General features: G+C 36.1%; 1 protein-coding gene across 14 annotated transcripts in view; it reads right to left on the reverse strand.

Annotated features, from left to right (window-relative positions):
- The window catches only part of GPHN (gephyrin), a 274,965-nt gene that overhangs the window by 233,630 nt on the left and 26,528 nt on the right, over positions 1 to 14,807 (reverse strand). The window lies entirely within an intron of this gene.

A 14,807-nucleotide genomic window follows, 5' to 3' on the forward strand; every position in this document is an offset into this window, starting at 1 on the left:
ATTTTAGATTAATGCATTCATAGCAGCAAAGTGAAAAGCCACCTCCAATTCAAATTATATGCTACCACAAATGCACTTTTGGGCTACCTATTAACAAAGATGATACTACAGAATACAGTATTTATCAAAAAAATATAGTATTTGGAATCTGACATATTAGTCTGATGCAAGACACTAAATTTTCATATATACAGTTATATGATACAAATTTTGTGTAAATGGAAGCAAGTTGTTCAATGATTACATGTGCTTCATATTTGACAACCAGAAGAAAAGACTCCTGAAAGATTATTTTTCCTGCAACTGTGTCAGAAGGGATTGAAACCTTTTCTGCATGACTTACTGTCTTCCCCATTAAAAATTTTAAATTCCATTAATTTAAATAGCTCCTTTTATCAGCCCAAATGTATGCAGTCTTTACAAATAATGCAATGAACATACAGTTATGCAAGATAAAATCGCCGATTTTACAACTGAAAAGAAATTCAAAGCAATTACCAGTGACAAGTGCAACTATTTTGTTTCAATCTCAGCATAAACAAGTCCTATTCAGAACCTTCTTAACAACTATGCATAGGTTATCTATGCAAAAATATGTCAAATTACTAGGAAGAGATATTTATTGAAAAAAAATTATAAAACTGTATGTGAACAAAATTAGAATAATTGGCATCTTCAATGCTTCCCATTCAATGCAAAACAAGGCATAAGATATTCAGGAAGACAGAAAATTCATAATCACACAAAGGAAATATATTGGAATGCAGCATGACATAAGTGTGCAAACCCTCACGGCCAGGAACCACTAACCAAAAAGACAATCAATCCAAAAGTAGTTTTTATATTGTTATTTAATATCCAATTATGACCAACAGTAGTTTTGCATGAGCTGCAAAATTAGTTCATTTAATTATGATTTTTGTATTTTCTGACTTTTCTAACATATTATGCATATTTTACTATGTACTACAATTTAACATGAACTGATGCCTCAAATAAGTTAGGCTATACTGTTAGACATTAAGTCCTTAAAGAATATTTCATTTCAAGTGAAATACGAGCACAAAAGAAAACAAACAAACAAACAAACAAGAATAATATATATATATATATCAAAAGGAAACCAAATCCCAACTAATGAACAAGAGTATGCAGAAAGCTGTCTATGACTTTGCTATCCTACCAGAAGTCATCTATTTTGGATGCTTATGCAAACGCATCATATTTCTAAGAAAATACTTAAAAGAACCACCTTTTGATTGACAGAAGTCTGCATCACATAAAAATTAAAGCTCCACTTCTTTACAACCCTGATATTAATTTCCCCCATACCTTAAACATTTTAATAAGAAATTCTCCTTGCAAAAAAATTCCACATTTTGTAATATAACTGAAATGCTAATACTAAAAAACCCACCAAACCCACATTATTAGAAGCCATGCACAACACAATGTAATAATGCATCACTGTGTCTCTAAAAATGAGTCTCACCAACAGTTGCACTTGTAACATTTTTAGCTGTTCAGCAGTATTTGTAGGGAGTTCCATTTTTGGTAAACACTTGCATAAATCAACAGATTGAAAATAAGAAGCTTAAGGAAGAAAAGTGGCAAATTCTAGTAAAATGTATCTGAACAGATTTCTTTAAAAAAATTATTTCCTGCACATCCAGAAGTTTGAGCTACACTACTATAACCCCAAACTCAAGGAGTTAATTTAGAACAAACAGTGAATCTCAAGGAAAAGAAATGAACCTAGCCAGTGAATTGTTTCCTTCTCTCACCTTGAAAATCTTGCACAGTTTGCCAATATAAGTACTCTCTAAGAGACCAGCAATTGCAGTAGGTCAGTGCAATGTCAAACAGTCTCAAAACACAACCAATATCTTCATCTTATTGTTTTTAGAGATCAGGTAAGACCTTTAGGTCAGCATCTACCTTTATTACTTAATTTCATACAAGAAAAAAGGGAGTTCTATGCTGTATCCTTCTTAATCCCTAACAGCTACGAGAACCATCATGCTTTCTTGGAAGTCTTTTCTTCATGCACAAAGCCTATGCACATAATGAGATAAAAACGTTTTCATGATTAAGCGGTATCTTAAATTTTACAGTATGCAACTCAGCACCAGCACCAATTTACAAGAATTCTCTCAGTGACAAAATTCTCCCATCTGACATACCTACAGCTTACTTAAAACAAACAAGTAAAACCTAAATATAAATATATGTGTACACATAAACATATACACAGACACGGAACCATAACAATAATACTTTACAAGAGAGAATCTGGGACAAGTTTAATGATCCACAGTCAAATAAAGGATTTTGGTTATTTCACACTGCAACAAAGCTTTTTCACTCACTTCTCAAAATCATGTAGAAATACAGACATAAAAATTCACTCTTCACAATTAATCCATATAGTAAGTTGTAGATATATTTATTGCAGTCTCTGTTTTAATAATCATGAATTACTCAATTGACAAGTTGCCAGCAAAGAAGACTCCCCATTATCAGTCAAGCAACATCCTTACAGTGGCAACCGTGAAGCATCTGTAGAAATACAGAAGATCACACCTACCTTGCAAATTCTTACACTGCATTATCTGGGTACCTATAGATACTACAACTATGTAGTATGAAAGTAAGTTTGTTTTGTTTCTGCTGTCATACTTTGGTAAAATGATGCAAAAGTATCAAAAAAACCCCAAAACAATATCCAAAATTTTGTCATAGTCTTGTAGGTTGTGGCCCATTTACCTCTTTCAAAACTGCTTGAAACAAAATATTATTCTATATCCTCATCCAAAATCTGTTCTATGTTACGTATCTCACTGAGGAGAATACATACCATACCAAATACCTCAAAAAAGTAAAAATGCGTATTTTAGCTGATGCCAACACACTTACTGCTTACTCAAAAAAATTTCTACAGATTACAGGGAAGTCGAATAATTAAGAAGCTTAGCAAGGAAATAAAAAATTATGACAGTAAATAAACTAGATAGGAAATAAGACTGACCTGTCATATCTCTCAATCCTGCTTCTGAACTGGTTTAAGGGGGAAGAAATATTATCAGCTTCCTCTTGAGACCATCTACCCCAAAAAACCTGTCAATGAACCCCTATCATGGCCAAGGAATGGAGAGAAAATGGTACCCAAATGGGTGTTTTAGGTAGTACTCAGGAGCAAATGTTTCATTTCCTTAATTCTTATAGAACACATAGTACCAAACTGAAAGCACCTTTCAGTTCTAGGGATCAGAGGTTCAGGAAACAAAGCAATGATGAAAATTAGACACATGCTGGAATGAAGCAACATAATGTAACAAAATATTTTCTCTTCAAAGGACTCTTTGAAGAAGCCAACAGATTGAAAAAATCCCCTGGATCAGAGAACTCATGAAGAACACATATTTCTACTTGAAACATTAAGCCACATCATGAGTGGAAAGAAGCGAAGGAGACAGGTACGACTAGCTGAAAAAACAGCTAGAACAATTTCTAGAATATCAGACTTAAAAGGCATATCTCAAAAGTGAATTTGGAAGAGTAGAAAGGAAATGTCTTCACATCAAAAAGTTTCCATGGGATGCAGAGAGAAACACACGTGGGCAGCTATCTTATTCTTTGGCAGATGTTCTCAAACATCAAGATGAAGTATTTAGTGTTTTGTGCAAACCTGTTGAGGACAAATTTCTGGCATCAGCCACAAGGCAAAACTCAATTCATCTGCAATTTTTTATTATAGCTTCTGTTCTGTTTCAAAATCGCTTGTTTCTGATAAAAATCTTTTAGATCCAGCATGCTTATTTATATGGAATACATATCCTTGAAAGAATCACCAAGTACCAAGCTTTTATATATATATATATTTCCCATTGACAGCTCAAAGATGATTTACCTTTGGTGGGCAGCTGATCTACCTTTTATAAAGACGAACAAAGTTCAACACACTTCGTGAGTTTCTTACATAGCACACATGTTCCTAGGATTCACCATCACTAATGGATTACTGAGCATTATTTCACAGAGAAGGTTTTCAAATTAAAAGAATTATCTCATGAGAGATTTCACTTGTCTGTATTTCAGATCTAAGAGGGAGACAAAGCACCATAGATTTAGACTAGGCTTTACAAGGTACATTTCTAAAATAAACTTCTCAATGGTAATTGAGTACTTCTAATAATCTCAGTCCAACTTCCAAGTTCGGTACTATTGACCAACTGCTAATTATACAGCCACATAATTTGCTACTGACTTTTCTATTTACTTTCATTTACTATTTTTTTAAAACTACTGTTTCCCCAAAGGGAAGGCAAGAAGCCTTCAAGAACTGTTTTAGGTTCTGAATAAGCAGTTTGTTTTAAACATATTTTTATTACTGTACTTCTCCCTGTTGTAACCAGTCCTGATGAACTGACAAAAGCCTAGAGGTGTCCTGACTGTACCTGTTCCACCAAAAGGGAGGAGGCCATTGGGGAAAAAACATCCATTATACACCAAGACAGGCAGCAGCCACTACGGACCATGTACCAAATCACATAATGAAGCATGAGTTTTAAACATAATTCAAAAAGTAATTTTGATGTATCTTGGAACTTCCAGCGTATTTTCAGGGCCATTTAGAGCAGCTACGCATTGCTAGGTCATAATAATCCCAGGAATATTCCTCAAACACATAGAGAGGTAAGCAGGAAACAAAAGACACTAGAGAACAGAATTCCCTTCACGAAGGTTATCTCCTCCTGTCAGATAATGCAGATTCTAACATCTTTGCTGAGGTATTGATCTGGCAGGGTGGAAGAGACGCCAGCATTCCAAATACATAGACACCCTTCCTGACATGCTTTCCATGTCTGCATTACCACGGAAGATTCCAGTCACTGATTAAGGGATTCAGGATGGTCAGGCACATGCCAGATTGATGTGAAAATTCTGTACCACAGAACTTAATCTTTTTCTCTCAGGATACGTGTAGAAATATAAGTCTTTTAAAACTTGATCAGGTGAAGGAACTAATTTCGAGTGTAAGGGTTTCCAGGACAAGTTTTTGTCTGTTAGTTTGAAGAAATGGCTTTCAAAGCCAAATAAAGTCATGAGTACACTTTGTAACTTAACTTTAGCAGAAATGTCAGCTTAGAGCATCAAATTCTTGTCTCTTGCTCTCACCTTGACTGTCCCTTTTGCTGTGCCAACAGAACAATTTCTGCAGCAATTTTATAAACAACAGATAAGTCAAACACAATCACGAAACCATCAAAAAAATCATGAAGGATACACTACTCTAACTTACACTGCAGCTCACAAGATGCTGTGCTGGCACAAACAGGGAGTTGGACTTGGTATGGGAACAAACACTCAGTAAAGGAGAGGAAGAACAACAACTGCTACAAAAGGAAACGTCATACCCTCGTGTTCAATCTTTGTGTTTTCAATGCTACTTTATCTTCTAGACAACTCCTTATCAAATTTCAAGCAAGAATGAATAAATTTTAATGAAATAAGTAATACAGGATACAGACAATAGTCCATAACCCTTGTAATTAGAAAAAAGAAAACATGGAGCTATAAAACTGACTTTACCCACTGCGGCATGTAAGAAGTAAGGTGTGATATTAAAATATGACTCAGTGACCCAGGGGATATTCTGCACAAGGTATGTCATGTATGCTTGGCAATTCAGAGCAGAAAAACTAATCTCTATACTAACATTAACTGTGCCTGGTTCATATCCCTGTTGTATGATTTCTAGAAGCATTGCCATTAAAAAATTAGTCATGTCTCTGGAACAGTTTGTAGGTTGCAAAGACTAATTTACTATCTGTAATTAGAGCTTCGCCCATGTTATCAAGATGTAACACCAGGCACAGGAAAATGATCCTGGAATAGAAAGCTTTACTTGTAAAGATCTCTGGAATAGAAAGACCCACTTAGAATATTGCATAAAAGAAAACAGCATCTGAAAAAGGTACAGTTATTTCAGAAAATAAGTCAATCTAAACAAGTCAGAGAACATAGCAAAGGCTGTTTTGGACTCTTCACAGCTCCCTTGAAAGTCTAACATCCAACACGACTCTTGTCTCTGCTCCTGCCAAGGTAATATTACACAAATCAGAAGTTCAGAAGTCCTCTTCTGTCCTGCCAGCAATTTCAGCGAACAAAAAAGCAAAATATCTGGACTTGTTATGCATCTTTTTTAACATTAGAAGTTGAGAAATGGACCTAAGGGAGTCTGTCTGGTGCAGAAGACAAGTCTGGGAATTGCAATGTTTTAAGTACACCAAGAACAGCACAAGACACAGGCAAAGCATAGCAACAATAAAGACGGTAGAAGCATGTCAGAGATAAAATTGTGTTATTTTATGGAGGTGGGGGCAGGTCCTTATTCAAAATTACTTGTATCACAAAGGCAAATGCATATGTAACTGCAAATCATCCAATGACATACTACTAAAAATAAGACTTTTATCAGTAGAAACTTTAGTTGCCTGACCACAAGTGTCAATAAATAGCTACTCAGCATAACAAACTCTACTTACAGGAGATTTAAGAACTTCATTACAGCAAACTATTGCCCTTAAAATATTTTTTTTCTTTTGCTTAGCGAAATTGAAACTAGAACTCTCTCAGAGCTTGTCCCTTGAGGGCTGCAAAGGATATGACCATCTTTCATACTGCATGAAAGAAATTTTCAACTCAAGAAGTAGATTTTTTTTTCCTCACACAAAAAGGTGTACAGGTATCACTAGTGAGATTTAAGCAGTAGAGTATACTCAGGAAGGCAAAATTCAACAAAAATTCTATGTTAAGGAAAAAAACTACTACTGATGGCTGATGACTGTAAAGATATGTTTAAATGTCTGTTTATATCCTCTCTGCTGGCAAGAAGATCAAAGGAATTGCGTTGTTAGAGTCATTTTTGAGAAACAGCACACTTTTAGCAATCCTAATTTTCTAACACATAATATATTTTCTGAGCATGTAAATATCATGGCTCCTAGAAGCACTGTTCAATTTCTGACTGGGTAGATCTTCTTCTTTTGACTATCTAGAAAAGATCAATTGATCCAAGACTTCCATGTCCATTACTGGCAGATAGCACCAAACCAATACAAGAGCTTCAATTCAGTCTAAGGAAAGTCTCTAGTGCTCTCACATCCAAAGTATGCTTGTTCTATGGGTGCTTCAGGCATGGACAGGGAGCAGGCAATAGTCAGAAGACGAACACAAAGTCCACTTTGGAAAACCAAGTTCTAGTTGCCTACTGTTATGTTCTACAAAGACAAATCAATAGTAAGTATTCCATTTATTTTAATGGATAAATAACAGTCGTGTAAAGGGGAGGACTTAGGTGTTTAAGATCACATATTCCTATTGTCAGAAAAATTGACTACTGAAGCCATTGATTCTGAAACAGAACTCAATAGTTCAATAAAGAATATTTAGATTTTACTAAGGGGCATTAATACATTGCCACTTAAAGCTGAAACCTCCTCAATAATTCATTTTTCTCAACTACCATGTTTTAAAGTCTAATGATAATTGGTACTATTCAGATCAAACAGTAAGTTCAGATTTCTCTGAGCCTGCAGAGGTAAAATGATGTTCATGACTGACTAGAAATACAAGTCTAAGAAGCTGCTTAAAACATCCTTCCCAACCCATGCACACTGATAGGAGTAGGAAGGTTTATTGTGGATATTTTTCCAAATCCCTTTTACTTTGTCACAATTTATTTAATTATAGACAAGCCATATAAAAACACTATGCCACTTAGAGTTCCATTAACAAAGCAAATCCTAAAAACATTCTCCGCTCTGCTCTCCACAGTAATTTGAAACGTGCTTATCCACAGTTAGGGATAGGATGCTCTCCTTCTACAAGAAGATGACAAGAGTAGAACATACAAGTAGAAACAGGCAACAAAGGAGGAGAATAAAAGCATCACTCACTGACAAGAGTCAGGAAGACTTGTTTTGCTGACCATAAATAACAACAAGAAAATATCTTATGGATATTGTTAGTGAGAAAGGAAGTTCAGGAAAACAAGATTCTTCTGGTGGATGGGTAAAAACAGCCGAGTGACAGTGATGCAGAAAAGACTGAAATGTCTCTTTTTTTCCTGTTCCATAGCTTGCTCCAAAATAACTGCAGTACTGACAGGGCTTGGGAAAAAACAGGGAAACTAACACTATGGGACCAACAGTTTTGGAATACTTAGTGTAGCTGTATTCAGACCCTTGGGGCTAGAAGGCATTCATTCACCTAAGGTAGCTGAACAGGTTGGCCAATGTGATTATGAGATTGCTAACAGCTACCAAAAATTCTAACAGTTGAGGTGTTTGAGAGGTCCTAAGGTTTCAAAAAAGGCTAATCCCTAAAAAAGGTGAAGAGACTCACAGAACAGGCCAGATAACCTGAACTAGAAAGTACCAAAGAAGCTCACATGAAGCGTGTCCTTCTAGAGTCAATTTTCAAACACAAGATGGACAATAAAGTAACAGAAATAGCCAACACTGTTTTACCAAGGTCCAATTACCAATCTGTCTGCCTGCTTTAATGATATGATTACTTAGGTAGCTAGGGGAAAAGCTATGGATTTCATGGAATCAAATCTCAGTGAGGCTTTTTGGTACCATCTCATATAGCTTTGTCTGGAAGCTGAGAAGCACAGAGTAAACTGTTAGGTTAAAAATTAGGCATTCTGCCTGGATCAAAAAGTAACAATAAATGAGTCAACATTCACTTAACAGCTTCTAAAGACCAGAATACCAAAGAGGTTAATATTTGGGCTCAAATGGTTGATTTTAAATTGCTTTGCGGTTTTTTCATTTGAAGTTTTTTTTTCCCTTAAATCAGCACCCTGAACGGCAAGACAGCCTACACCCCCAAAATTTTGCAGATAGCATTACATTACAGGGAGTAGCTAATCTGATGAATGTCAGAGCTTCAACCCAGAGAACCCAAGAAGGCTGAGGGACTAAGCAAAATAAGAAGGAAAGCAAAAGATCAAGGCAAGATACTGTTCCTCCCTACTCAGCACTTGTGACTCCGCACCTGGAACAGTTTGCTCAGTTTTGGATCTCTGGCTGAAGAGTAATGTTGAAAAATTAGAGAGGGTTTAGTAGAGAGCACCAAGATGGTCAGGGGCCCAGAGCAAATGAACAAAGAAGACAGACTGTGGGAGCTAAACTAAGTCAACCTGACAAAGAGGAAGCTAAAATGTTACCTAGTAGCAACTCAAAACTATCCAATATGTAATTACAATTTTGATGGGGCAAGGGCAATAAAAATGTGGCTTGGCTGTTCAGATTGAGCACAAGACCTCCAGAGGTCCTATCCAAACAATTTCTATGATTCCATATGAAAGCTCCTCGTTCTACAAATTCGAGTGACAACTATGACTCATTCTTTAAGACAGGCAAAATTTTCATTTCTACAAATGTAAACTTGTGTATAAGTTCCTTTAAAAGCACTCCCATTATTAAAGAACTCAGTCATCCTAGGTAAATATCTCAACAACACTTGAGCTCAGGAGACTGCAAAGAGATTTTTTTAAAAGCACAGAAGCATATTTGTTAGTTGTTAAGAGTCCTTATAAGTATCCTGGTTTCACCTGGGATAGAGTAATTTTCTTCTTAGTAGCTGGCACAGTGCTGTGTTTTGGATTTAGAACAAAAATAAAATGTCGATAACTCACTGGTGTTTTAGTTGTTGCTAAGTAGTGTTACTCTAAATCGAGGACTTTTGTTTCCTATGTTCGGCCAATGAGGAGATGCACAAAAGCTGAGAGGGAGCATAGCCAGGACAGCTGACCCAAACCAGCTAAAAGAATACCGTATCACTGAAGCTCATGCCCAGTATACGATTTAGGGGGAATAATTTGGGACAGGCTGATCACTGCTGGGGGACAGGCTGGGCATCAGTGTGGTGCACCAAAGTATTTTGCAACACTTGCTTCCCTTCAGTTTATTTCCACTTGGAATAAACAGGAGTAGTTTATTCCTATTGGGATGAATAATATAGGTGGGCTAATGGCTTATGGGAGGTTCCTTTAGTTGAGACTTAACACCAATAGGTTATCAGGGTAGGCCTTGGAGGGAAGCCAAGTAGGAACCATTACTGCATAGATTGTGCTTTTCTTGTCTTTGTGTTTTGTTTAGGGAGGACTGGCAGTTGGATCCAATCTTTAACCTTGTTATGTGGTAATGGGTTAGGCGCTGGCCTCTGCCGCAGGGTCAGGTGGTTGTTGAGTTTAGGCTTCTCTTTTGTATCGTTAGCACTACTTATGAGGGTTTTGGGTGGGATATTGGTGGGTTTTCTGAATTCTTGTCTCTTTAGCAGCAGAACCCTTTCCTGAGACTCCAGGGGATTAACAGGTTCTCCCTCTCTCTCTTCCCCCACCTCTACTCCCCTTCTCATTATTATAATTGTCATAATTAATATTATTCTGTTTTATTTTGTTTCAGTTATTAACCTGTTCTTACCTCAATCCACAAGGATGCTTGGGGGTTTTTTTCAGATTATCCTCCCCATAGCAGGGAGAAGGGAGGCGAAAGTGAGTGAGCAGCCGCATGGTTACTTGGTTGCTGACTAGAGTTAAACACCAACAATAAGGTACTTCACTAGATAGACAAAGCTGAGATCTGCAAGAAGTATTAATGTGTTCTGCTACAGCATGACCAAATTCCACTGAGACCTTTTCATAATCATTGACCTTAAAATTACTTTCAAAACATGCAAAACACATTGCAGCAAAAAAATACAACTTAATTAACAACAGAGAAGTTACTCAGCGCATTTAGATGGACTTCTCCATAATTTAGAAAAACCAACTGTTGTATTTTAGAAGAATTTGCTTAGACTCAAATCATTGGTGACTATTGTGTCAGTTGGTCAGAGGGACAACAATCAAGAGGTTTGAACAAAAGGCAAGCACTATTGCATTCATGAAGCAACACAACATACTCCTTTACCCTGAAAAGCTACTGCAAACAGCATCCAGTTCTGTCTTCAGAACTCTAACAAAGCTGAAGGAATAAAGTGACAAAAATGTACAGCTGTCATCTGTTCTTTCTTATGGACAGTATTACACCATTGCATCTTACCATCTTTAAAGTATTTTGATATTGGCCTTTAAAATTTTTATTCAAAAAAATTACCACTTCAAAAATCTAAAACATGCCAAAGGCATGCTTAGCATTATAAGAAAACTTTTACATTTAACACATGCACATCTCTCAAAACTGTCTTTTGGTATCATCTCTCAGACTAACTCTAAAATTCTACGTAGAACTCTAAAATTCTGAGCAGAACAAGAACGTGTGTTTTTTTAAACCAAAGCCCTTCATCTGACTGCACACTCTAGACCTACTCCACGCATTCAAGTTGTCCATGGCAGCACTACCCCACAATGGTAAAAAAAACCCCAGCAAAATAAACCCAAACCTTTAAAACAGACTATAAAGCAAAATGAACTTTATTTGTTTAGTCAGTCACTTGCAAGCTGCAATTCTTCTTGAAAGTATCAGCTCCCTTTCACAAAACTACCTACAGCCTACCAATTTTAGGATAGCAAAATTTCTTGCAAAGTAAGAACCAGACCAACTTCATTATTACCAAAGGGAAAAGCATACCTCGACAAGCAGGCTGGATTGCCTGGGACTCTTGAGAGCGCTGTTCAAGTAAAAAATACTGTAGGTTTTTTTGATAAAATGTTTATTTTGAAAACACTTAAACCTGATGCCCATTGAGTAACTGTAATCTATGATAAATTTTTCTTTCCTATGCCTAGAGATCAAAACTGTAGTAGAATGATGGTTATACACAGCACAGGAAGCTTATATTGCCAAAATCTCAAGGCCAAGATTGAAAGCAGGGGAATGGGCATCAAGAATACTGCCAAGCCTTCTATCCATCTATTACTAAACTGGCAAGAATTTCTACTACTTGATGAAAACAAAGCTGAACTATTTACCTCCTTGCCAAAATTAGGGTGAAGTCTATAGCAGAAGGCAAGAGGCCAGTATTTAAACGGCCAGTGTGCTGGGCAACTCTGATTTGGTTAAGATCTGGATTTTCCTGCACAAGCCTATCAAAGAATGATGCTACAGATGGATTAAATAAGCCAAAGTCTACCCTAGAGTTTTGAAATGCAGAGCTAAAACAAATAAAGTCGTTCAGGTTGTTATTCATTGACAGGTATTTTAGATCACATAACCTGTAAGGGGCCGGGATTGCTGAAGACACACTGTGCACACACCAGCCGACACCACGGGCCTTTCCCCAGCTCCAGCTGGGTCAAATGCCTAATCAGTATTTCACATTTTGATGAGTTATGGCACAGATTCTGCCTTCATCTCTAATGACAAAAGAATGCGTGGAAGATGCAGGTGGTGCTTCTGGCATCCATCATTGTCACACTATATTCTCACACTGGCTGCACCTTTTTCTCCACTTTTATTGAAAAGAATTTTATATTCAAATCAAATCTTTTGTTTGTGAAACACAGTTCTCAGGTTAAATTTCTCTAGCTGTTCGGCAGCCCAGAATATTTTCTGGTTTTTACCCCTGATTTTTGACCCTGATACATGACAGTTTCTAAAAACCCATGTATACTTTCAACTCATAAATATGAATGAATGTAAATACTATTAATACCAATCACAAGTAAGTACCACAGCTTGACAGCAGAGTAACACTGTATGAGAAATCAGGGTACTAAGTAAATAAGACAAAAGAGTTTACAAATAGTTAGCTGCTGAAGTATTTTCAGACTTCTAGCTAATTCTCACTAGCTTTTAAAACATCAACCAAACCCTAGTGTAAGTCATTTGCAGTTAATATTACACCTTTGTTATTTGCACTGAATTCAGAAGATATATGTCTGCGAAAATCTGAAACTAAACTTTATTTACCATTTCAGGTGCGAATATGCTGGCTGTTTGCTCTGTAGTCCTCTAATGCAGATCACTTGCATGCTCTTGACCACTGACAATTAACACAGGCAAACAAGTGCTGTTACTTTGCACTCTGCCAACTGTTCCCTCACCACTTAAAGCACAATCCTGTGAAGACTTATATATTCATTTCCACTGAGAGCACCAACATGTTTAATTAAAGTTAATGGGAAAGTTCACAACAAAATGCTAAATATGCGTAAGTAATAAGTCTTCATAAAGCTCTTCCACCTCTAAATTTGGAACATTTAAGCAGCATTTTTTTCTAGTGTAAATATACTTATAATAGTATTTAAGCACCTGTAAAACAAATTAGGCATTAAGAGTGCTTCCCAGTAATTCTAAATATGACTTGCATTACAACAGTAGTTGGTGGTCCCAAGTAAGATTAGGATTTGTAGCCTAAAAAATAGACAAGACAAAGACAATTAAGTAAAAAGAGTTGTATTATATAAAGACTGAATAAATAGTGTGATGTTTTGCATTCCTATCAATTTCAATGTGACAGTTGGTGTTTATTAGAAGATTCTTCTGCAAGGAGCTTAGAAAGTAACATATTAACATTCACCTTTCAATTCCTCCCAAGTCCCCAGTTCCTCCCAAGTCCTTCCTCCAAGTCTGTTTCTGTCTTCGGCACCAAGTATTCAGCCTATTCTTACAGAGAAATACACCCAGTGATCCAAGGAAAGTGAACCTCATTCACAACTAAAGACTAAAGATGTACAACTGTTTGCAATCTAATCTGTTAATTCCTCCCTAACCCCAAATTAATAACCCTGATCTTAAAACTAAGATTACTAGTAAAGTCATGTAGCTTTTAGTATCATTAAGAACAATGGGAAAATCTCAGTTTTAGTGGCAATCAATACTAAATGTATTTTACAGAGTAAGAAAGTGTTTTCAAAATCTCAAAGAAACTACTAGAACCCCTAAATATTTGTCATTTGCTTTTTTTTTAATAGTTGGGCAAATCTATGTGCTAATTTCCTTAAAATGATGTAAAAATATAAATGGCATATGCTACCTTGATTCTAAAAATAACAAGCAAAGTCTTTTTACAGCTACTGTAAAAAATTAATTGCTCACTACTACATACTATAAAGACTAGAAGTACAAATTTTATACAAGTATAGGTTAACTCTGAAGACATTGTAATGATATGTTTAATTAAAACTACTAACCCATAATTTCATTTATGCCTCCTGCAACTTGACATATGAGAAGCAATAAATAGTACAGAAGCTGTTTTGTATTATCTTATGCTAACCATCACGGCCTGCAGAGCTGATTCCCACATGATTCTGTTTGTAAATGCCTCTACTGAGAAGCCTGACAATTTATTCCTACACTTTTCTAATTACTGACTATTAAGAAGAAGGACTTTGTTTCTTATTGCAGGACATTAATTTCTTCAAGAGCCATTTGAAGCATTTTGAAAGTGCAAATTTATATCATATGCCTCATATTGAAGGCATCATGAGATATTTAAAAAACCCTCCAGCAGACTGAGCAAATTAACCTCAGGAAAACCTGTATCAATCCTTCCTCAATACACTAGTAGATATGCTGAAAACATACTAGTTTCTTTTATAGCTTCTGAAGTGGGATCAGTACAGAATCCAGACTTCTTGGTCTAAAGTTGCTGTAATTGCCATAAATATTCCCTTAAAAGAGAAACCAAACACTTCCTTCCATAGTTCTGTTACTTCAGTTAAAGTAACTCCTGCTAAAAACGTTCAAGTGAAATAACATCATGTTAAAAAGAATAAAAAAAACCCCAACCAAACATACCTAACTTTCACAAGATGTTTTTATTTTCTTCAACCATTACTTTTGTGT

The sequence above is a fragment of the Chamaea fasciata genome, unplaced genomic scaffold (genome assembly GCF_029207755.1).
Source record: "Chamaea fasciata isolate MVZ Bird 193981 ecotype frontalis unplaced genomic scaffold, bChaFas1.0.hap1 SCAF_7, whole genome shotgun sequence".
Classification (NCBI taxonomy): Eukaryota; Metazoa; Chordata; class Aves; order Passeriformes; family Sylviidae; genus Chamaea; species Chamaea fasciata.